At 46.2% G+C, this 23,522-nt stretch overlaps 1 protein-coding gene across 2 annotated transcripts in view; it reads right to left on the reverse strand.

Moving 5' to 3' along the window:
- Positions 1-23,522, reverse strand: part of SOCS5 (suppressor of cytokine signaling 5) — a 77,708-nt gene that overhangs the window by 11,781 nt on the left and 42,405 nt on the right. For both annotated transcript variants that reach the window (XM_086927777.1, XM_086927778.1), the window contains one exon: positions 17,693-17,824. The gene's annotated coding sequence lies outside the window, so the exon portion shown is untranslated. The remainder of the gene's footprint in view (positions 1-17,692; positions 17,825-23,522) is intronic.

A 23,522-nucleotide genomic window follows, 5' to 3' on the forward strand; every position in this document is an offset into this window, starting at 1 on the left:
AAGTCCGTAAGTAAGTGAACCTCTGGCTTGACAACTTGGGTGGAAAGGCCAAGTTTACATTGGGTTGCTAGTTCAGCTGTATTGATATGTCTACGGTCCCTTTTCTATACATTTAGCTTCTTCGATTGAGGCTTCTCGGCTGACATCTCCCGGTTGATGTAAAATAGGATGATATGATGGTCAGACCAGTCACAAGGGAAGACGTTATCCAGCGATATGGTGTTTCCTTTGGAGACAATGAGATCCAGGATTTCTCCTTTATTATGCATTGGCCTGTCACACTATTGGGTCAGCTCGTGTTCATCTAAGAAGGATTTTAGGCATGTAACATGCTGTGGTGTGTGTGATTCACCAAACCAATTCTAATAAAAAATAGACCCTTGTCAACCTGAGAAGGAAAGCCTTTGAGCCCTTATTTAAGGAAAATACCAATTTATAGCTCTTTAGGGTCTTGTAGTGCAAACACTCCTTGTGTTCAAGAAGGCCTTTGCTTTAATTTGATCTCTATACACCTACAGCAAATTCCACGTAATGTACAAAACTGTAAACAAACATTCTTAACAAGTCAAGTGTGTTATTCTATACGCTCACAAACTAAATATTTTTCAATCCTTTTCTGCGGAGGCTTATACCACCACACCAGTGCAGAGCCCAGTTTTTGATGTTTGGAACATTTGCCTAAATGTTTCATAACTTTAGTTTTCCACAAACGTTGTCCAGGGCAAACCTGCGTCTCTACACCCCCCTCACCACCCCAATGTTTAGTATTCTGAAGGAAGCATATTTTGGGTTCTAAAAATTCGCGGGCAAGTTGCGCTTCACAGATTGGGTTTTTCCTGTTCAAAGATGGCACGATTTTAAACCCTCAACGTCAGGTGATATGAGCCCAGAAGTACTATATGGGCCACGATTTCTTATAGGCGTGTTTGTTACTTATTTTTTTTTAACTTTTTCCCTTATTGTGCGCATATTAAGAATTGTTAAATTTCGTACCTGTTGGTGTCGTTTTGCAGCTTGAAGACTTTCTGGATTCACTATGCTGTGCATTATTCCGCCATCTAGTGGTTGGGTCTGGAATTGTAGTCTTTTTTTCTCTTTTTTTTCATGGCCCAGGTGGGCGTCGACATACCACCATTTGGTGTCCTTCGTAACGCCAACGTGCTTCTTCCGGAAGCTCCTACCATTGGTCGCCATCTTCGGATTCTTTTTTCTTGTCTTGTGTTATTCTTGTTTTTTCCTCATATTTTCTAAAGTCGTGTTCATCTTTAATCCCTTTTCTCCGGTCTCATCTTTCTGGCGGAGTCAAGTCAAGTCAAATAATTTATATAGCGCGCTACATACCCAGAGGGTCTCAAGGCGCTTGAGGAAGGGTGGGGAATTACTTGTCGAAAATCCAGGTTTTAAGTTGCTTTCTGAATGCTAGGTGGTTCTGAGTGAGGCGAAGGTGAATGGGAAGTGAGTTCCAGGTTTTAGCTGCCAGGTAGGAGAAGGATCTTCCTCCCATGGTGGTTTTGTTGATGCGAGGAACCGCAGCAAGGGCTTGGTTGGAGGAGCGAAGCTGGCGGGAGGGGGTGTAGAAGGAAAGTCGTGTGTTGAGGCATTCGGGTCCAAGTTCGTAAAGTGCTTTGTGTGCGTGGGTCAGGAGGCGGAATGTTATCCTCTTATTGACGGGGAGCCAGTGGAGGTTTTTCAGGTGACTAGAAATGTGGTCTTTACGCGGGATGTCTAGTAGGAGTCTGGCTGATGCGTTCTGGATGCGTTGGAGTTTTTTCTGAAGTTTTGCGGTGGTACCGGCGTATAGGGTGTTTCCGTAGTCCAGGCGGCTTGTAACCAGTGCGTGGGTGACCGTTTTTCTAGTTTCGGTGGGGATCCAGCGAAATGTTTTTTTGAGCATGCGGAGAATGTTGAAGCAAGATGATGAAACGGCGTTGACTTGTCTGGTCATCGAGAGTGAGGAGTCAAGGATGACGCCCAGGTTCCGTGCGTGGTCCGTCGGGATGGGTGCTTTTCCAAGGGCCACTGGCTACCAAGAATCATCCCAGGCGGAGGGAGAGGTACCTAAGATAAGGACTTCTGTTTTGTCTGAATTCAGTTTCAGACGGCTGTGTTTCATCCACTCGGCTACTTCTTTCATTCCCTCATGTAGGTTGGTTTTGGCGGTGTTAGGGTCTTTGGTGAGTGAGAGGATCAGTTGAGTATCATCAGCGTAGGAGATGATGTGGAGGTTGTGTTGTCGTGAGATAGCCGCGAGGGGGCTCATGTATACGTTAAAGAGGGTGGGGCTGAGTGAAGATCCTTGTGGTACGCCGCAAATGACTTCGGTGGCCTCTGACTTGAATGGTGGGAGGCGGACTCTCTGAGTTCTTCCGGTGAGGAATGAGGTGATCCATTCCAGTGCTTTTCCTTGGATTCCGATGTTTCTGAGGCGTTGTAACAGGGTGCTATGACAGACTGTGTCGAAGGCTGCGGAGAGGTCAAGGAGGATGAGGGCGACTGTGTCTCCATTGTCCGTTAGAGTTCGAATGTCGTCTGTTGCTGCAATGAGTGCGGTCTCAGTGCTATGTTTGGCTCGGAAGCCGGACTGTGAGGAGTCGAGGGATTTGTTGGTTTCGAGGAAGGCGGCGAGCTGGTTGTTGACAGCTTTCTCGATGACTTTGGCCGGGAATGGAAGGAGCGAGATGGGGCGGTAGTTTTTGAGTTCGGTGGGGTCAGCTGTAGGTTTTGTCAGAAGGGCGCCGAGTTCGGCGTCTTTCCAGCTTTCCGGGAAGGTGGCGGAGTTGAGGGAGCAGTTGATGACGTCTCGAAGGTGTGGTGCTATGATGGAGTCTGCTTTGTGGAAGATGTGGTGAGGGCATGGGTCTGTGGGGGATCCTGAGTGGATGGAGTTCATCAGGCGGATGCTGTCCTCAGTGGAGATTGGGTTCCAGTCATTAAGGATGCTCAAGGGGGGTGAAGGTACGGCAGAAGGTTGGGTGGGTTGGTTTCCTGGTTGGTTGTCGAAGCTGTTGTGGATGTCTGCGATTTTGTTGTGGAAGAACGAAGCTAGGGAGTCGCAAAAGGGTTTGAGAGGGAGTGATGTCGTTGGAGTTGGCAGTGGGGTTGGTAAACTCTTTGACGATGTTGAATAATTCCTTGCTGTTGTGGGCGTTGTCTAGTTGGTCTTTAAATGCGGCTCTCTTGGCAGTCCGGATCAGTTGGTGGTGAGTGCGGGTGGCATTTTTGAAGGCGTCCCTGGTGCTGGTGTTTGGGTCTTTTTTCCAGGCCTTCTCAAGGGAGCGACAGAGTTTCTTGGTTTTCTTAAGATCATCGTTGAACCAGGGGGCGTTTTTGCTGCCTAGTTTGATTTGGCGTTTTTTCAAAGGTGCTAGGTTGTCGGCGCTGTTGGTTAGCCAATGAGTGAGGTTAATGGCTGCTTGGTTGAGGTTCGAAGAGTGGGCAGGGGGGTTTTGAAGAAGCGATGAGGAGATCTGGTCGATGGTGATTTTGTTCCAGTTTCTTCGTAGAGTAGGTTGAGGATGGTTGTGGTCTTTTTGTAGACAAAGTGAACGCAGCTGTGGTCCGTCCAATGGAGAACTGTGGTGTGACTGAAGGAAATATGTTTGCTGGAGGTGAAGATAGGGTCGACTGTGACCTGCGTAGTGAGTGGGGGTATTAACAAGTTGTTTGAGTCCGAGGTTGGCGAGATTGTCCAGAAGGGTGGTGGCGTTGCGGTCGTTGCTCTTTTCCAGGTGAAAATTGAGGTCTCCCAATAGAATGTAGTCTTCGGAGTGGAGGGCGTGTGGGGTGATAAAGTCAGTGATGTCTTCACTGAATTGTGCACGGGGTCCTGGTGGCCTGTAGAGGAGGGTGCCTCTGAGTGTGGTCTTGGGGTCGGTGTGGATCTGGAAGTGAAGGTGTTCGGCGCTAGCGAGGTTGACGTCTGAGCTGGTTGAGATGCGGATGGAATTCTTATGGACGATGGCGATGCCTCCTCCTGTTTGGTAGGAGCGGTCTTTTCGGATGATCTTGTAGCCTTCCGGGATGGCAATGGTGATGTCTGGGGCTGAGGAGGCGTTCATCCATGTTTCGTTCAGGAAGGCGACGTCCGGAGAGATGGTGTCTAGTAGATTCCAAAGGTCGATGGCGTGTCTGTGGACCGATCGGGTGTTGAACAGGATGCATTTTAGGTGGTTGGCGTCAGATCTCTGTTTGGTGTTAGTGGATGAGGAGTTTGGTCTTGGTGCCGTCATACTTGCAGGAGTTGCAAGTGAAGGGTCCATGGGTGTGACCAGGGGCGGCTTGGGCGCAGTTGGGGAGTCGGCCGGGGTTTAGGGCTAAGAGGGTGGCGGCGTCGTATGTAATTCAGGTGGGGTGGGTGATACGGGGGCCAGGGGGTCTGGCGCTGGGCGCAGGCTTGGCGCGGACGGGCGTAGACGGGCTTACCTTTGGCGCACCTTCGGCACAACTGGGGCGCGACCGCTGCGCGTGAACGCTGCGCGTAGAGAGATCAGTCATATGTGGATAGTGGAGGGGGCGGAGCGTGGGCGGGTCAGCTGGGAGGCGGGAGTGTGGTGGAGGGGCGGTCTGGGAGGCAACAAAACAACAACAAAATGGCTGCAAACCGAAGTTGGAGCAGGACGAGATTGGGGCACAGATAAGGAAGTATCACAGATGCGGGCAGCGGCACAATCAGGCACAAAAATAAATATTTAAACAGGCAATGCGAGCTGACAAAAGCGCTACGGGGTTGCACAAGCGCGATGATGGCTAGGCACTGAAAGCGCTATGCGTGTCACGCAGGTAAATGGCAGGCTGCAACCAATAATGCGAGCAGGGCACAGATAATGGCAAAGAGATCAACAAAGCGCTGACACAGAACGCACAGAATGAGGGCACAGATATTGGCAGTTATCACCCAAGCGCTACGATACCACCAGATGAAGAGGGAGCGTAGGGGAGCGACCGCATCCGATCGAGTCAGGACGGAGGAGGGTGGGTTCACTGGTGAATCCAGAAAGTCTTCAAGGTGCAAAACTACACCGACAGGTAAGAAATTATACATTTTGCAGCGTGAATCTTTCTGGATTCAGTATGCTGTGCATAGACTTTGTAGCGGTTTGTCCTCATTGTGGTGGCTGGAGTGGAAGATGAGCACTGGTTAGTGAATATGCGTTATAAGACCTTCTGTCCCACTTGCGCTTCTTTGTTCATTGGGATATCCACACAGCAGTGCTTTGTGAACGTGTGCACTGAAGACCATGTTGCCGCTTGGCAAATGTCTTGAGTTTGTGTGTTGGCCGAAAAAGCATTTGTTGCTCCTTTCTTCCTTGTTGAGTGAGCATGAGCTGCTCCTTGTAACAGTTGTCCTGCTTGTTTGTGGCATAGTTGTATGGTTTGTGCAATCCATCGTGCAATGGTATTTTTTGGAAACTGGTCCTCCCAAAAAACTGCTTGCGAAGGAGACATCGGTGCTTGGTCTTTCTGCAATCCTTTGTCCTTTCTATATAGTGCATCACAGCCCTCCTGGCGTCCAGTGTGTGCTACGCTCCCACTGTGCTTGTGGTTAGTTTTTGGGGAAAAAACTAGGTATTTGGATTGTTTGGTTGATGTGGAACCGAGACACCATGTTTAGCATGAAGTGTGGGTCTGTTCTCATTACAATCCTATCACTGTGTATCTGCAGGTAGGGCTCTTGGAGTGTTAGCGCCTGTAACTCACTTACTCTTCGTAGTGATGTGATAGCCACTAAGAAGGCTGTCTTTAGCGTGAGCATGTGCAGTGTAGCCATGTGAATTGGCTAAAATGGGGCCTTCATCAATTGAGTCAGCACTACATTGAGGTTCCATGCTGATGCTGGCATGCTGTTTGGAGGTGAGATTCTCTTCGCTCTTGCTAGAAATCTTTTTACTACTTGGGAGGTGAAGAAGCTTCTTCCTGGTTCTCCTCTTGTGTAAGCCACTATCGCCTCCAAGTGTACCCCTAGGGATGTCTAGCTTAGTTTACTTTGCAGTAGAGGTGTTAAGTATTTTAGTACTGTTGACTCCTTTCTGATTTTCCTTTGCAGTTTCTCTCTAATGCACCATTCTCCATTTTGCTATGTAGCATTTCCTTGTGGTAAGCCTTCTTGCCTCCCTGAGCACTGCCATTGTGCTTGTCGGTAGTTTGAGGTGTGAAAACTCTAGGTTTTCAGGAGCCATGCCACCAGGCTGAGGCTCCCTGGCTCTGGGTGTAGCACCCTTCCGTTCTGCATGGTTAACAGGTCCCTTCGTTCTAGGAATCTGTGTGCTGGTGCCTGCACCATCTCCACTATTTGTGAGGACCAGGACTGTAGGGCCCACTAAGGTGCTATTAGGATCAGTGACATGTTGCTGATCCTGCGTTTGCGTAGTACTCTGTGTATCAATGGTATCGGGCGAAAAGCGTATGCAAAAGTCTTTGACCAACTCATCCATAGCGCATTCCCTGGTGACCGATGGTTGGGTTGTCTGGATGCGAAATGTTGGCATTTTGGTGACTTGAAAATAGGACTATTTGCGGTGTGCCCCACTTCCGAAATACTTTCTGTAATTCCTGTTTGTTGATCTCTCATTCGCAGGATGCTGATGTCTGCCTGCTGAGTCTGTCTGCTTCCACATTGTCCTACCCTGGGAGATGTATTGCTAGCAGGTCTATCCTTAGACCTGCTAGATCCTTATCCATATCTCTTGCACTAGCCCCGACGGTGCTACTGTGTTCCTCCATGTATGTTGATGTAGAACATGGTTGTGGTGTTGTCTGTCTAGATCAACACCCCTTTTCTGTAAAGCTCATTCTGAAAGGCTTTTAAGGCTAGGAACACTGTCTTTAGTCCCAGGTAATTGATGTGCTTGACCGCATCATGTTGCGACGATAGCCCCCTCACCTTGAGCTTGTTCATGTGCGCGCCCCACCCCAGCTGGGAGGCGTCCTTTGTGATAGTCACTGTTGGAGTTGGCTGTGTGAATGGTTTCCCCTGTGATATGTTTTTTTGTTCCACCACGCTATTTCCTGATGCACTGCGTGTGACAACCACTAGATCTTCCTAACTCTGTTGCCTGTGACCATTGCTGCTGTATCCATTCCTGGAATGGTCTCATGTGGAGTTGAATATTTTGGACTAGGTGATGATGCCATCATTCCCATCAGCTTGCTCACCGTCCTCACTGTCAGAAATTTCCCCTTCCGGTAATGAGATGTTTCCTTCAGTATCACCAATGTTCTCTTCCTGCTGGGGAACACTTTGGCCTGTATAGTGTCGATCTCTGCCCCTAAGAATATCTTGATTTACTCTGTTTCGGTTGACGATTTTTCCCAATGTTTTGAGAAACCCAGGCGTGTCAGCGTTAGTATTACTCGCTTGATGTGTTGTTTGCATTGGCTGTACAAACTTGCCTTTATGAGCCAGTTGTCAAGATAGGGGTATACGTGTATTCCTTGCCTTCGTAGGTGTGCTGCGACAGCTGCTAGGCATTTTGTTAACACCCTTGGTGCAGATTTCAGGCCGAATGCCAGTACTGTGAACTGGTAATGGCTTTGGTTGATCACAAACCTTAGTAGGAGTTTGTGGTTGATGGGAATGTGGAAGTATGCATTCTTTAAATCTATAGTTGCCATGAAATCCCCTTGTTGAATTTGTGGTATTACCTCTTGTAGGGAAGTCATCTTGAATCTGAGTTTTTATGAATTTGTTCAGGAACCTTAGATCTATGATAGGTCTTAGTGTTTCGTCCACCTTTGGCACCATGAAGTAAGTGGAGTAAACCCCTTTGTTCATTTGGTTCTGCGGCACCACCTCTATTGCCACCTTGCTGATTAGTTCTTGTGCCTCTAGTCGCAAGAGCGAGAGCTCCTTTGCTGGGTGTGCCTTTCTTCTTGGTTTTCTGTTTGGAGGTGGTTTCTCTAGATCTACACAGTATCCGTATTGTATGATGTTCAGTATCCATTTGTCTCACGTGACCTTCCTCCATTCCTTGATGAAGTCTCTTATTCTGCCCCCTACCGGTGTTGTGTGTTCGATGTACTGTGTCGTTGAACGTGCGGTTGCAGTTTTTTCTTTGGCCTCTCCAGAGGTGTTGCTAGGGTGGGGTTCTGTTTCCTGGTGAAGTCACTTGGTTGAAGGCTGTTGGCTTCCTCTTTGTGTTTGTCTTTGTCCATTTGCGTTCCCTCAAAAGGACTGTCCCCGGGGCTGGTACTGACAATTCTGCTGCTGCTGCTGCTGCTACTGGCCTTGGTTGTTCCCTTGGTATCCTTGCTGGAACGTCTGGAGCGATGTAGTCGGCATGTTTCCTCCCCTACCACCTGGCCTTCTTGTGGGCATACCCCTTCTCATTCCTCAGAACTGCAACGCTTCCATGGACCTTGCTGTCTCGCTCTCCTTCTTGAGCTGCGTTAAGCTTGTCGTCAACTGGTGTGCTAAACAGTTGCTCTCCGTTAAAAGGTGTACTCAGGATGTTGCTTTACATCTTTGGCTTGAATCCAGAAATTCTGAGCCATGCATGTCTTCTCCTTGTCATTCCTACCATCATCACTCTGCTAGATGTTTCTGCAGCATCCAATGCGGATTTTAGGTATGTGTTTGTCATCCTTTTGCCCCCTTCTACCAGGTGAGCTGCTTTTTGTTGATACTGGTCTGGTAGCTGCTTTAAGAGTTGCCCTACTTCTTCCCAGTGTTGGTATGCGTGCCTGTTGATCCGGGCGTTGGAGTTTGTGATGCGCCAATGGATTCCCGCATTTCTCTCCACCTTTCTCCCTCTGAAATCCATCCTCCTACTCTCCTTGTCTGGAGGTGGTCCGGCATTAGTAGGCACATTGGCCCTCTTCCTAGCCGTTGCTGCAATTATGGAGTCGGCTGGTACTGACCCTTGGATGTATGCAGGGTCCTTTGATGAATGTTTATACTTCTTCTCTTTTTTTGGAGTCACAGCCTTGCATACTGCTTGTTCCTTAAAGGCCTGTCTTCCTTGATGCAGCACACTAGGGAGCATTGGCAGGAATTGGTTCCTAGTTTGTTGAGGCCGTAGAGTCTCTAGGAGAAAACATGCCTTGGGCTTCTCCTCTTCCATTTTCACTCCATGTGTCTATGCAGCCTTTTAGACGACCATATTGTAGATCCCTATGTCGTCCGACGGCAAGGGCCTCGAAGGGTAAGTGTCTACCCCTTCTTCCGGCGATTCGGTGTCGAGATCGTGCCATTCTAAGTCTTGTGCCTCAGAGGACGTTGAGTCCCGGTAGGATTGCTGATGTTAGTCACCTTCGAAATAATAGATTTTGTCCTCCTGTTCCTCGATTTTGTTTGGGCGTTTGTCGGTTCGGCGTCCTCGTCGTCTCTTCAGACTTCGAGCGAGGGTTTCGGTGGGATGGTGTATTGACTCATCTTCTACAAAGTCACTCTTCGCTGCAGGATATTCGCCATTTCGGCCTCAAACAACCTCTTCTTCCTCTCCATCTCGGCTGCATGTTCGGGGTCGAGGGTTGGAGCGTCTCTCTTCTAGGCTGTTGACGTCTATGTAGGCTGACTGTCCATGGTTGCTGTTGACTTAGTCAAGTGTTTCGCGGCAATTCTCCCTTCTTGGATCGGAACGCCGAGCACGTGTTCCAGTCTTCACTGCTGTGGTCGAGCAGCAGAAAGAGGTTGCAGACTGGATGCTGGTCCTTCTGGGCATACTTGTGGTGGCAATTGGTGCAAAACTTGAACAATGTTTTGTCCATCCCCACGCTCAGGGAACCCCCTGCGAGTGCATTCTCCGTAGAACGTCGAGATCTTGGTCGAAAACCTTCTCCCTAGTCGTCCTGGTTACCTAATCTGTAGTCCGGTGTAGCTGAACACTTGATTTGTCGAATTTCCTTGATTCCTCTTCCAAAACTCTGGAACCCAGACTCAACGACGGAAAAAAGAATCTGAAGATGGCGACCAAAGGTGGGAGCTTTCAGAGGAAGTACGTCGACGTCACGAAGGACACCAAATGGTGGTATGTCGACACCCACCAAATGGTGGGATGTGGACGCCCACCTGGGCCAAGAAAGAAAGAAAAATACAATTTCGAACCCAATCACTAGATGGCGGAATAAGGCACAGCTTAGTGAATCCAGAAAGATTCACGCAGTAAAAATGGATTTGGTTCAATTACAAGACCAGGAACTCTATTGGGAGATATGTACATCTCATGCATCACTGTTCGGGACTATATATATATATCTTTATACCATTCAACGATGACGTGACTTTAATACATCCGTGTCATGTGACACGAGCCGGCTTTAATCACAAGACCCGAACCGTTTCACAGGTGTAGCGGTTTATACTTTCTTTTTTAGGTATAAAATGGTGAGATTCTCTTTTCTGAACCGGACACCATTTCAGGTGCACGGGCGACATATATGCGTAAATTAGTTGTGATTTTAGCCTAAAACGAAACACTGGGCAATAGTTCATTGTTCAGCATTATATCTATACTACTATTATAAAGGAAGAGCTTTGAGGCGGGTAAACTCGGGAACCACAGCGCCAATCCAAACACCCAATACATCGTTGGAATCCTCAGGGTGTGCAGATAGACATATGCTATATAAATTTAAGCAAGCGTTGGAAATGCAATAGGGCTCGCATTAGGAAAGTTTGAGCTATTGGTCTTATAAATCAGTTTTTTTTTATTTATGTGTTATTTTTTAAAATAGCTAAATTATTAGCTTTGTCATTTACAATGCCAATAGATATAACTTTCGCAAACACCTATAGCATTTGTAATGCAACATGTTTTGTATTTACGTGACTTAGATGTATTGATATTACAAATAACAATGGCTTTTAATTTTTAAAAATAATTAATACCTAAATAATTTATTTAATTTGTAATGGCAATAGCTTAAACTTTTGTAAACAACTTTTGTGAAGATTATGTTCAGTGTTTTTTTTTGTGACGAAAATCCAAGAACAGAAGTGAAATATTAACATCTTTTTGTGATTTGTAATAAAGCATGAAAGCTTGAAAACAGCTTGAAACATTGAAAGAACATATTTGAACCAGTGATGCTGTGGTTGCGCTGAGTGATGCTGTGGTTGCGCTGAGTGATGCTGTGGTTGCGCTGAGTGATGCTGTGGTTGCGCTGAGTGATGCTGTTGTGGTGGTGCTGAGTGATACTGTTGTGGTGGTGCTGAGTGATGCTGTGGTTCCGCTGAGTGGTGTGTGCATCGGTGGAGCTTAGTCGGTGCATTGGTGGAGCTGTGTGGTGGGTGCATTGGTGGAGCTTAGTTGGAGCATTGGTGGAGCTGTGTGGTGGATGCCTCGGCAGAGCTGGGTGGTAGGTGCATTGGTGGAGCTGTGTGGTGGGTGCATCGGCGGAGCTGTGTGGTGGGTGCCTCGGTGGAGCTGTGTGGTGGGTGCCTCGGTGGAGCTGTGTGGTGGGTGCCTCGGTGGAGCTGTGTGGTGGGTGCCTCGGTGGAGCTGTGTGGTGGGTGCCTCGGTGGAGCTGTGTGGTGGGTGCCTCGGTGGAGCTGTGTGGTGGGTGCCTCGGTGGAGCTGTGTGGTGGGTGCCTCGGTGGAGCTGTGTGGTGGGTGCCTCGGTGGAGCTGTGTGGTGGGTGCCTCGGTGGGGCTGTGTGGTGGGTGCCTCGGTGGAGCTGTGTGGTGGGTGCCTCGGTGGAGCTGTGTGGTGGGTGCCTCGGTGGAGCTGTGTGGTGGGTGCCTCGGTGGAGCTGTGTGGTGGGTGCCTCGGTGGAGCTGTGTGGTGGGTGCATCGGTGGAGCTGTGTCGGTGGAGCTGTGTGGTGGTTGCATCAGTGGAGCTGGGTGGTGGGTGCATCGGTGGAGCTGTGTCGGTGGAGCTGTGTGGTGGGTGCATCTGTGGAGCTGTGTGGTGGGTGCATCTGTGGAGCTGGGTGGTGGGTGCATCAGTGGAGCTGTGTGGTGGGTGCATCAGTGGAGCTGTGTGGTGGGTGCATCGGTGGAGCTGGGTGGTTGGGGAACGGTGAATGATGGGACAGTGTAAATGAGTAGGCCCTGTCAAGCTGTCGAGAGACAGAGAAGCGGCGGCGACGATAGAGAGCAGAAGACAGGCAGGCAGACGCCCGCTGAGAGAAGAGAAAGAGGACAGACAATGAGACAGCCAGGCACGAAAAGCAGAGAGCAAACAGAGAGACAGTCCTGGAGAGGAGGGGGCACTCAGATAGACTGTCACTGAGAGAAGAGAAAGAGAACAGACAAAGTGACAGCCAGACATGAAGAGCAGAAGGCAAACAGAGACAGTCCTGGAGGAGAGGAGAAGGCATTCAGACAGACGGTCACTGAGGAAGAGGACAGGCAGAGAGACAGGCAGAGAGACAGCCAGATATGAGGAGCAGATGGCAGACAGAGAGAATGCCCTTGAAAGCAGAGGACACTCAGACAGATGGCCGCTGAGAGGACAGAGCAGGGAAAGAGACAGCCAGATATGAACATCAGAGGACAGACAGATATTGGAGAGCAGAGGGCACTGGGACAGGTGGTCACTGAGTGGAGAGAAAGGAGACAGACAAAGAGACAGCCATACATGAAGAGCAGAGGGCAAACAGAGACAGCCCTGGAGAGCAGAAGGCAGTCAGACAGACTGATGAGAGGCGAGGAAGGGGACAAACAAAGAGACAGGTAGACACGAGGAGCAGAGCGAAGATAGAGAGACAGCACTGGAGAGTAGAGGGCACTCAGACAGACGGGCAATGAGTGAGAGTAGAGGCAGAGAAAGTCAGAGATGAAGAGCAGAAGTCAGAAAGAGAGACAGCCCTGGAGAGCACAGGGCACTCAGATGACGGGCACTGATATCAGACAGAGACACAGGCATAACGAGCAGAGGGCCGGCAGAGAGACAGTCGTGGAGAGCAGAGGAAAGTGGAAGAGTACACGCAGAGAGACACCAGACATTAAGACCAGAGTGCAGACAAAGACTTCTCTGGAGAGCCGAGGGGGGCAGGCAGCCTTGGAGTGCAGACCAAAGGGATGCAGATGGCCTTGACGCCGGCAGAGGAAAGACAGGCAGCCACTGAAGGCAGCGGACGTGCGGTCTGTACGAGTAGCAGACATGGGGGATCTCTGAGGAGAAGACACAGCAGACAATCCCTCAAATGAGATGACTGGCTGGTAGCGGGTGAGCGCAGGACAGCTGCACAGTCCTAGACAGCAGCGGACAGACTGACAATCACAGACAGACAGTCCTTAGAATAAATACTCTTATCCACTGAAGCAATAATAAACCTACAAGGAAAGACCAACGGTCAGCTTAACAGCAGACACAGTGAGAGAGCTTAAAACATACGGACAGAACTGGCAGACCAAAAGACAGACTGAATCACACACACACATATAATCAGATACTTACAACTACTAATCAGAACACACCATGAAGTACAGCCAGAGGAAGAGATAATTAGGCACGTAAAGAAACAGTGACGGAGAGATTGCTTTAGATAGGCATAACAGATGTTGAAAAAAATAACTGATAGCAAAGCCTGAGATAAATACTGACACCAAAACGTGCTGAGAGAACTGAGGGACACCGGTATTAAAACGAGAAAGGTATTCAGGCAGGTACGCATTTAAGGCATACACTAAGAAACCAAAGTAGATGCATGAAAGAAGACACGGCCGGCGGCCGTGAAACTGAAAGTACGGCCGGCCGGCCGTGAATAATTAGGGGATGAGCGCACAAGGAAAGACCAAAGGTCAGTTTAACAGCAGACACAGTGAGAGAGATTAAAACATACGACAGAACTGGCAGACCAAAAGACAGACTGAATCACACACACACACATATAAACAGATACTTACACCTACTAATCAGAACACACCATGAAGTACAGCCAGAAGAAGAGATAATTAGACACGTAAAGAAACAGTGACGGAGAGATTGCTTTTGATAGGCACAACAGATGTTGAAAAAAATAATTGATAGCAAAGCCTGAGATAAATACTGACACCAAAACGTGCTCAGAGAACTGAGGGACACCGGTATTAAAACGAGAAAGGCATTCAGGCAGGTACGCATTTAAGGCATACACTAACAAACCAAAGTAGATGTATGAAAGGAGACACGGCCGGCGGCCGTGAAACTGAAAGTACGGCCGTCCAGCCGTGAATAATTAGGGAATGAGCGCACGCTGATAAGCTTGTGGGAGGGAGGCTGGGCTGCCTTTGATGTGGTAATGCGAGGCAGGCAGGCAGGCGGCTGGTGGCATTGTGCACGCGCTTTTTAGGGCTTGCGCAATGACCTAAAAAGCACATGCACTTCGTGGAATCGCCAGTGGAATCCTGCTTGGTTAAACACTGTTTAAGCCCCTATAGAGCTTCGCCAGCTATGCGCATGCGCACAGCAGGCGAGCCCTAAAAATACGTTATATTTAAAAAAAATTACATTTGAAAAAAAGTAGTCCCCCCGAAGTAGCGCCGGCCACGACCTGCGTGCTGACGTCGTCCAGGAGCGCGAGGAGGAGCGGCGGACATGGCGTGGGGGAGGAGCACTGACGAGCAGGCACACAGGCGGTGAGCAGCAGCAGACCGCCGGAGCGGCGAGGAGCACTGAACTGGCGCGGGGGAGGAGCACTGACGAGCGGCACACAGGCGGTGAGCCGCAGCGGAGGCGCGAGGAGCACTGAACTGAGGAGCGGTGGCTGAGGTAGGGCTCCGGGAGACAATGTCAGGGCAGGCGGGGGTCGGGGCACGCGGTGGACGGGGATTTACAACAAAAAGGCTCCGGGGTCGGGACAGGCAGGGGACCCCCTGGCATAATTGTGCTCAAGCTCCCGACTCCCGCCAGCCGCCTCATACCCTCTGAACTCCTACTCTTATCCCTGCAACCTCTGCTCATCCTCACCTCCCTGCAAACAGAGCACCAGAGCCCCACTTGCCTAGAAAGCTCCCCAGTGCCTCAGGCGCTGCTGCTGGGCACCACTGCAACACTGGGCCTCTGGCATAATTGTGTGAGGCAAGCCTCCGGAGGACAATGTCTGGGCAGGCGGGGGTCGGGGCAGCCGGGGGACAGGGCGGACGGGGGCCCAGGCTGCTGCCAATGTTTGGGCAGGCGGGGGTCGGGGAATCCTGATTGCTCCCGGACAAGGTCGGGACGGGCTGCTAGTTGCCTATATAGAGTGAGCCTTTACCATTTTAAGATTTGCGAGGGGCTATATTTGTTTACATTTTGTTGTAGTCCTCATTTTGGGGGCTAGTGCGGGTCTCTTTCACATCAAAGCATAAAGCGTTAATCATCGGGTGTAAAATTTCAAAATGTCGCCCGCTCTTGAATGAAAACGTCCCGATTTTTGTTATCTTTCAGAATTGGATTCCATTTCTGCATTTTTATGATGCTTGTAACCGACAGGGATCTCATCTGTAAAGTTGGGCTGATAACTTATTCTTAATGGGGTTTGTGAGCGGTTTCATGTCATAATTTCTATCGCGAAGAGTGGCGATTTTTAAATTGCTTGAGCTTCGACATGTAACAATGCCGTTACTAAGATATGTGAGCGTCATGTGTTTTAGGTCTTGTCTATAACTCTTACCTTATAACTTGTTACAGGCTTCATCACTTCTGGAGATACATATACTGTGCTTTTTGGGTGCTCGAATTTCTCCAAATTTGGGACCCGGACACTGATGCATTATATTGGGAGAATTATTATCTGCAAGTTTAAGGATACCCGTTATCTTGACTTTGATACCACTTTAGTTCTAATTTAAAACCGGTCTATCTGCCACTCAAGACGGGACCTTCTTGATAGCCAATCGTGGGTAATTTGGTCACAGCACAACATAACTTGGACTTCTCTCGCATTGTTATGATAAATTCGGATGAGTTTCCCTTATATTCATTTATTCATATTTCAAGATGTCGTCATAAGATTAGCTCAGGTTCAGACTTATACACTACCGGTCTTCATACTATAGGTGTTGTGCATTCTTATAATAGACTATAGTAAGGATTGCTTTCCTTTTACCATCAGTATATGGGTGTCTAAACCAAAGACCCATTGAGCGTTTGGTATGTTTTAGCACATTTGATGAGATTTAGCTAGATTGTATCATAGCCGTTAAAATAAAATTGATGATTTTACATATTATATTTGAGAAATATCTGTGAAGAGCGTAGTGGAGACAGAATTATGTATTCAGGTCGTTATTAAAGGGAAATCGGTGTTCTATCTCTTTACAGATTTACGTGTCGTAATATCAATCAGACTGCTCACATAAGAGCCACACTTCAAAGAAAGTCTGATACATATCATTGATCTATTAAGGTACGCTAGAATGACCAAATAGCGTGTTTAGATATTCTTCTGGTTCGGAGTCTCTTGTTTCATCCCTTAACTTTTTGGTGCTTTATTCTTGAATTTATTACATTAATCTGTTGCAGTCTAATTTGTTCTCATGGACTTAATGCGATTCATGACATTGATAATTTATTGGAAAGTCATTGTGTGCAATCTTATTTGCTACTTTTGGACTGTACAATATATGTGTTAGTTACGGTTCTTGTTCTTTCGTCCCCTTTAGAGTGTCTAATATATTCTTGTTTTGTGTCTTTTTTCTATTAAACTGTTAAATTGATTGTCTTCCCAGGAGTTTCAAAATATTGATTATTGTTATCATATAAGAAAGGATAAGATATTTTTCACATGAATTACAAGTAACGTTTTATCTGGTTCACTTGTATTTTATGTTTTGTATTGGTCTACACATTGTAAACAGTTTCTTGTTTGTATATGTATTAGCCCTGAAGAAGTCCTTAGAAGGACGAAACGCGTCTGCAGTCTTGTCCATTGCACGCTGTATTTTAAGAAATTGTCTATGGATTACAAGAATAAAAGGACAGTTTTCTACAATCAAAACGAACACTGTTCTTTTCATTTGGGAAGATACCAACTCATTTCTTTATGCTTGATTATGGACAATAATTTGCCTTCACTAATAATGTACTTGTTGTCTTGAGTGCAGGGCCATTTATGTTTAATTTATTTTTGTGGTTTGCATACCACTTTCTAGGGACGTATGGAGGTCACATCACAGGCTCATTGCACCTAGCTTTATTCATAACTGTAGCCACATTACAGGATAACGATTGGGGCATGATTCTTTGCCCGGACCCTCCTTTTTTGTATTCTGTAACTATGTTTGCTAAAAGATTTAAGTCAGTACGATCTCTAAAGGCGACAGATTTCAAAAGGGCCAGGATAAGCTTCCCTGCAGTTCTCGGAGTTGTTAAGAAGCTTAATTGTTGTCTGTTGTGATTTTTGCTTCTTTACACATTTCTGGTAGTCTCTTAAGCAGGGGCGGACACATTGATGAGATCATCAAACTTTTCATAAAGTGATGACCCGCTACAGTGGCTACTGAGACTGGCAGCCAGATTGGGGGTGACAAAATGCAGAGCAAAATTAGACCTAGAATAAAAACAAGAGAGTAAATTCATTTCAAGACGATACAAGATCAAATTTTTGTTTCTGTAGGGTAAGCAGTGGCTTGGTTTGCTGTATCTGCACGAGGAGGGCAACCAGTGCTTGCCACAGGGAAGCAAGTTGAAATAATGAACACAACATTTAACAATGTAATACAGTTTAGAAAAACCTAACGCAACTCACATACAAGTGTTGGTCAATAGCAACAATTTTATACATGGAGAAATCATTCTCCATCTCAGAAAAGTTCAGTCTGCACGAAGTAGTCATCCATCACCTACCTTATTTCAGTACCTGATCCCATTTTGAGGATCTTTAGTGGCCCTTCGATGAATTAAGGTTCATAATGTCCTGTGCTCTCGTCCAGCAGTACACAGTCTAAAGGAAAACGCAACCAAACCTGGATCGAAAATCTGGTAAAGAAGAGAAATGCAATTATTTACAACATCAAACTGGTTTTCACTATATTAATACAAATTACTAGCTATCTCCGACATCAGTTCATATTTTAGTTTCTGAGGGTACAACACTAATTCTACAGTTCTGGAGTACTTAATTACATTATACATACAAATAGGCGCAACATGCATTACAAAGGTATAATACACCCTACAGAGTTTACATTTGACTACTTGCAAGGACCCATCAACCAGTGGCGCAACAATATCCCCTGTGATGCGGACCACCCCTCCCCAGAGTACGAGGAGGCCCCCTCCGGTACTGTGCACCAATGGTCCTGAGAGCTCTTGACTGGATACCGAGAGCAAGGGGCCTCTCCATGCACTTTGCAGGGTGTCCCCGCAAGTTTCGTCACGCCACTGCCATCAACTACTGCCCCAACATACAACGTGTACGAAACAAATTCAGAGCACCCTTAGACATAAATTGTGATAAGGTTTTCATATCCCATTAAATTGTAGACATGTTCGCAACAAGATACATGCATCAGAGACAGAATATTCCAATCTGGAGAAAGAACAAACCGAAGTCCTCCACGCGGACTAAGTATAACAACCCACATAGGAGGGAGACAATCTTTGTTCTTCTGAATAATTGAACAGAAGTTAATTGACTAAAACACACAATTTGCCAATTTCTTATTTTCTCCATACCCAGACAAACAGTATGCATCTGGGCTCAATCCTTTAGCTATATTGTCTTAATCTCTAAATGGAGTCATTTAGCTTAACCACATCAATGCTACAGCAATTCTCCCTCTGAGGAGTCTTTGATTTCCATTATTCATGACGAGCTCAGCTCGTCATGAGCACACAAGCAGTGTACTGCATGACGAGCTGAGCTCGTCATGAGCATGGAAGGGGTTAATTACTCATGATAAGCAAATATCCATAGACCAATATGCTGATGAAACACAGCTGGACCTCAAAGTTTCCAGGCCCTCAGAAGTCACACTCTGGAGATGCTTTGCGAAAAGGTAATATGGATGTCTGGTTTCTCTAAAACTGAGGTCAAGCCAACCAAAGTTCTAGCATAAATACCTACAATAATAAATACTCGTGTGATGTATGACTTATACAAATATTCTCTGAAATTCAATCAGTCTGTCTTCAAAATGTGTTTCATCTGTCTTAAAAGATTTCCGTAATGGGAGACTCTAGATTCTCCTGGTCCTCTGCCAGTAGTTTAACTAAGACTGAATTCAATATATATTGCATTTGATGAATATTAGAATTCTCTGAAGCTAGAATTGAACTTCATCAACATATACAGCATGGTGAATGGCAGTCACTGCTCATCAGAATATAGTCTATTCAAGAACAAGACCGATTGACATGTAAGAACTAGGTTTAGTCTCCAGCATACATATATAGGACTCACCATATGTAGAGTGACATTCTCTTGATTTCCTAGAAGAAGAAAGCCACATGTCCCTTGCCCCTGAATCAGACCTCTCTTGTTGCCCATTCCACATAGAATTCAAATCTCCTGTAAGTATGTCACCTAATGCAAACTCAACAAGGGTCCTTACACAACTAACACATCCTTTTACAAATTTGCGGAATATGAGGTGTACACGATGGCCTTCCATAAATTGCTGCAGAACAACAAACTGGCCTTCCTTATTAGATTTAGTTTCTATTACAAACAGTAGGAGATCCTCTCCCACAATAACAGAGATTCAATTATGTTTTAAGGAGGTAGGTAAGTAGTAGGCTGTCTGGAAACCTGTGTTTCATCCTTCTTTGGTGCGATCTGCAAAGTGAGCTCCCAGTCTTTTTCAAAAACAATATCAGACTTGGAAGCTCCTACCAACCACGAAATTTCTTGTTTTTGCATCCGAGCCATAACACCCTTGAAGTTACTATTGTTATTATAGAATACTAACCGTCTCACATACCTTTTTCTAATTAAGCAGGGGTCAGTCAGGGTGAACCTTCTATAAGTCATGCATTCATGTACTGCCATCTTGCAACGAACATAGGCTCTTCCAATACCAACATAGAACTCTTCTGAATTGCTACTCGCTTCCCCAAACCTTAACCTCACATAAGCCGTAATAAACAGAAATAAAAATTCCCTTTGATCACCCTGTTAATTGTAATTAAGTATATCGAAGAGGTTGTCTAAATATATATAACAGGTGATTTACACATAACTTGGCCTCACCTAGTTCTATAGTAAGTTTTTTTATTTTCAGCATTATTTCAACTTCAATCAGCAAAGCATATTGCAACCGCACAGATCAAGGATCATATTTCACACAGGCTCGGATAGTGCTATTCCATAAATACTATGCCCAAATAGAGTCACCCTCACATTGAGCTGATCTTACTCTTGGCAACAATCCTAAAAGCCTGGTTTATTTCTTCCTGGCACTTTAATAAACCATTATCACGCAGTTTAACTGAGCCAGGGACGTGAAACACAGTCACCCAAATACCAATTTGGTTTAATTGTCAGCGTAAGGAGCACCTCTCTGTTTTAATTTGCGTGTTTATATAGCGCTAGAATCACTCCCGGGGGAGTATCTCCGCGCTTCGACCGCTGCGAAACCCTTCCTGGCTTCCCTGAGAGATGGTCCCTTAATGGGTATCTCCAGGGTGAGACCAGGCATCCCCGGCGGTCTGGTGGGGCCGTTAATGAAGATGAGGCAAGCTTATGCCCAGAGTTGCCGAGTGTGATCGCTGATCAGAGTGGGCACCGAGGCGAGAGAATTATCGAGTCCGCTGATCCTGGTCCAGAAACCTGCCGCGCCGGGAATCGAACCCTGGTCCCGGGCCGTCCTCTGCTCTCGGGTCTGCCGCCTCTAACCAGTGAGCCACACTACCTCACTACCAAGATTGCATCTGTTCCTGGTGCACACAGTTCAGCATAGAAGACTGCTCCTCTAAAGAGGCACAATCTGTCAGAACATGTTACTCATAGTGGTCGATTGTCTGGGACAGATACAGGAGTTTATTATCCCTGCAAAATTTTCCCGATCTTGTCACCATGTCATGGAGCGCTCACTTGACCTAAACATTGTATTGAGCACCAGGGCCAGGTCCACTACTTTTCTAAGCCCAAATCCATAAGAGTATCTCCTGCGCCCTCACCGGAACTGTAATGCTGGTAGGAAAGGCATGGTAAACAATAACACAAATAGTCCAAAAGTTGGTGTGCCACTAGTTTGCCTAAAGAAAGTATGCATTTTTCCAATAGGTTAAAAACAGCCCTGCATGCAGCAGTTCTCTCTCATTTTGCAGTAAACACCAGATGCCCATACTTTTAAGAAAGCAGACTACCTCGTAATAACAAAAGGAGAGAGCCCTGCAAGTAATGGCAGTAGAAACGTTCAAAGCATGTATATACACAGCTTCACCTGCGACAGGTGAGTAATCTGCTTATTGAGTTACCATTTAGGTTTGTTGCCTGCATCCCGTGGGAGCGGCAGTCCACGACGCGGAGGCCTCCTGAGTAAGATAAGGGGCATTCGCTGATCATTGATGTAGGACACACCTGGTGATGTGCATGCAACACACCGGATTAATCTTACCGAGGTGACTTTGGGCCTCCTGGCACGCTGAAAAGTTTACCTGTTTAGCCAGGCTTTGCTGTAGGTTTAGGTTGCAAACATACTGTCCTGATGAAGACTCGCAGCATAGTTTCCAATTCCACATTGCATAGTCGAGTCGAAACGTCGACAGTCTAACTTTGATCAAGACCTGTACCTACTACTTACCTCACCATACCATTGAAAGTGCATTGAATGCAGACCGAAAATTTACAGAATTATATATAAATCGTCTATGGACAGGCTTGTTGTAAACTGATCTTCATTATCAGTATTGAAAAGTTTTGAATTGTCTATTTCCTAATCTTTGATTCACCTTCTCACTACCCAACACCACTATTCTATCCTTTTCACCTCTCCTTTTGCGCGCAACCTATGGTCATTACAAGAATAATGGATTGGCTTTATAATAAATAACGTGCAATTTATTATATAGTGCGGGGCTTGTGTTTTTTATGTGTGGCTTATTGAATTGATGCAAGAAATAGGTATTTTGTACACGCGTCATTATCTTCTACATGTTATTCATTCATTCATTCGCAAAGTTCTTTGCAAGGTAAATTGTAATTGGTTCGAATTCTGGTCACAGACCATTGTTTTCATTCCAGTATTAGGCCCAGGTCCGGATTGACTTTAGGGGCTACCCCATTATTAGTAATGGCTACCAATAAGGTTAGCCATAAACACATACCAGTTTGTGGGCAATATAACACTGTGTGTGTAAAGCTGTTCTTCACCCTAGAACCAGTTCAGTAAGAAAATAATAAAATGATATTAGTTAGTCTTTATATAGACCTTTTCTGAACATCACTATACAGATATCTGCACTTCATAGGGTCAGGAATGGAAACTGCTCCTACAATGGGTTTTTTTCAGAGCTCTGCGTAATGGTACAACTGGTCTGATAAATATAGATCTCAGTTTGGTGTCAGAAAAAAAGGCCAAGGCATGCTTCACGTCCCATTGGAGGAGGGTCACCTCAGCTCAGGAGAAACTTGGAAAGAAAGTCAAAAGAACAGTCTCCATTTTTAGACTGAACTAGAATAGCTGGTTTGGGGTAAATTAAAGAACAGTCCACAGAACCACAGTCTCAGAATATGAAGATCACCAAGGAGTGCAAATATTATGACAACTAAGAAGTATCCTTAAAGGTTTCATGTCTCATGACAAATATCAGCTGAAAATGCTTGTGCACCTGCCTACTAGGAACAGGTTAAGATCATCAGGGATGGTAGAAGCCACCAGGATCACATAGCACCTTAGGCTCTTGCTTAACTTTTGGTGGACCTGTCTATAAATAGCAGCGGTTGAGGGAAAAACATACTGGAACACTCCAGTCTACTTTTAAGCCTTGACGGTGAGAACTGGTCCTTGTCTCTTTGAAGAAGCACAGTGATCACAATTGCAGAAGAAGAGACTTGCAAAAGCATCAATCGAGGATGCTTCCAGGCCTCAAAGATGGGCGTTATGAAAAATGTCAAGAGAACGTTAAACTCGCTGACAAGTAGAGACACCTACATAAGCAATCAGCTCTGATGTGCTCAACCGCAGATAGGAAAGCCTGCAATGTAAAGCAGATTGCATTAAAACGGTTAGCATGTTTATATAAGGGGACAAATAACTAGTCCTATAGGCACTGATGGTGTTTCCTGCAATGTGCCAATCATGCATATTTTGGCAGTCAGTGGTTACTGTAGAATGGACATAGGACCTAAGGCATACACACCTGCACCACAAAATCAGATTGTGTCATGTCTACAACATCACACATAAACGGGCTGTCAATATGTAATCTTACTTGATGTTTTATCGCAACATAATTACTGGTATGTAAATTGTGTGCTCAATATTACTGAACACACAAAAATAAAATCAACGGCACAGATATGTCTCACAATAGGTTACCTTAATGCTAACAGCAGCACCCAATAACAAGCATTTGCAATGCAATAGGTCTCGCATTAAGTTTGAGCTATTGGTATTGCTAAATATTGCAACACCAATTCCAACAAAAGTCTATAAATTGTAGGCCCAAAAAATGTGTATGTATTTTTGTAGCAATGGTGGCATGCTGCGCTTTAGATGAATATGTTTAA

This window comes from Lissotriton vulgaris, chromosome 6, assembly GCF_964263255.1.
Source record: "Lissotriton vulgaris chromosome 6, aLisVul1.2, whole genome shotgun sequence".
Taxonomy (NCBI): Eukaryota; Metazoa; Chordata; class Amphibia; order Caudata; family Salamandridae; genus Lissotriton; species Lissotriton vulgaris.